A 2,145-nucleotide genomic window follows, 5' to 3' on the forward strand; every position below is an offset into this window, starting at 1 on the left:
ACTCAAGCTAGAAGAAACGAAGCAGCAACAGCAACAGCAGCAACAGCAGCAACAGCCTTTCTCCCACGGGTACGAACACGCCACCTTCAACGACCTGGACTCCTTCGCCAAGGCACAGCAGGGGGTCGGACCCGGGCCCATCGTGGGGATGCTGGGGATCGGGGGCGGTTTGGGCATGCCCTCCCTCCCGTCCTCCCTCCCGCCCTCTCACCCTGCTCCTGCCCCAACACAGCCGCGCCCCGCCCCTTCGGCGTCGGGGAATCCTTTCGGCATGTTCGACGCCCCCTCCGTCCACGCGCCAGCCATGCCACAACACCACCAACAACAGCCACCGCCGCCAACGCCGCAACCGCACGCGGCGCCGGCTGTCTCGGCTTTCGGATCGCCCAGTCCCTTTCCAGGATTTTGATGCGGAGGGAGGGGTTGTGGAACGAAAAAGAGTTGCGGAGGGAGGGGTTGTGGAACGAAAAAGAGGTGCGGCATGGTGGCGCCCAGGGGCTATCCCTGTGCTTCGGGAAAAAAGCGGATGGGAAAGTGGAGTCGGACGGGCCCGGAGGCTGATGGTGGTGAGCGTGTAGAGGGAGGGAAGGAGGGAAGGAGAGAGTAAGGGAGAGAGGAAGCTCGGTGAATGGTTGGGGGGATGATGATTCTGGAGGAAGCGACGGGAAAGAGAAAGAGAAAGAGAAGTAGGGTTCTGTGGACGTGTCATGGTTTGTCAGGGTCCCGTCCGAAGAGGGATGGTTGATGAAAATGAAGGGGCCTGAGATGTTGGGGGGAAGATGAGGAGGGATGGGAGGTTGGGGGCGGACGGAGTCCTTGCTCGGCCTGTCTAGGCTCTTGGGCGGTTTTGTAGGTAAGATGGAAGGGGAAGGAGGTGTTAAGGCCGCGGGCGATGGGGAGGGAGGGTATGAAGATTAGTATTACGATGCTGGGAAGGCAGGGAGGAAGGTACGAAGGGAGGTGGACGGTAAAGGCCGGTGAGAGACAGCGTGAATTCATTCCGCATGGTAGGAACTGCAGGAACATGAGGATGTGGTATTTGCAAGGAAAAAAGTAGGAGGAGGAGCAGGCCCGAGACGCGATGTGGGAATGGCTGCGGCGACAGACCCTATGGCTCCTTTCTTTGTTATTTTGCTCGCAAGTTTTCTGTGCACGCCATCGAATGATGCCTTCTCACATTCCATGCTTGGACTTCTTCCTCCTCACCTCACTTGCTCCCGATCCACTGTACACTAGCATCCACAACTGGGTCATCGCCAAGACTCTTCTTGCGCTTCCCCTCCCCCTCCCCCGCGACCGCGCGTCACCCACGGTTTATCTTTGTACAGTCGGCGCGCCAGCTCCCCTGCAGACATGGAGGTAGGCAGCGTGGAGACTGCCGGCCACTGCATCTCTCCCGCAGAATCATCCTCCTTCCCTTCCCCCCGACCGATGAGACTTGGCCCTCCTCGGGGCGCTGCGCCCGTCCCCGGCACTGAAGCCCCAGAATGCGATAGGGGAGTGTACATAAAGAAGTCGTCGGTAGCAGAGAGACAATATGGGCAGGTCACGTGCGCCAAAGTCCGGGTCTTGGTCTGAGTTTTCCCCCGAAATTCTTTGTTTCGGCAAGTAGCGTCCCTATTTCCCGTATCATCACGACTCCTGCCGCGCTTACTGCGACCATCGCAGGGATGGTCATGGGCTTGCACAGCCTCCTCCTGCTCTTGAAGGTAGGGAGACAAAGCAGGCGAAAGCTCCTGTCTTTGGTGCCCTCCCCACGCGAACAGCTTGATGGCAGAGGTCGAGGGGAGGTGGGGCAAAAGGAGGAAGAGGAAAAAGAGGAGGAGGAAGAGGGAAGGAACAACCGGGGGCGTACATAGACCTTTTTTTTTGTGTGGGCACTGCATCACTAGTCGTCGGTAGAGGGAATTTGATGTGCAAATAATTAGAAAGAGAATACGAGGAGGTCATAAATCAGAAAGTCAGACAGCCAACACCACTGCGCACGAAAATACACTCCGCGTTGCTTTGCGTTGCGCAGACGGCGAAAACCAAACGTAGCACAAGACAGAATGTAATGCAAGTAACTCCAATAAATGCGCAGGGAAATATATTCTTCGATCTCCCTGATGATGCGTCTCCTGTAGCGGCACGTGGCTTCGTTGA

The sequence above is a fragment of the Nannochloropsis gaditana genome, assembly GCF_000240725.1.
Source record: "Nannochloropsis gaditana CCMP526 unplaced genomic scaffold scaffold314, whole genome shotgun sequence".
In the NCBI taxonomy this organism is placed as follows: Eukaryota; class Eustigmatophyceae; order Eustigmatales; family Monodopsidaceae; genus Microchloropsis; species Microchloropsis gaditana.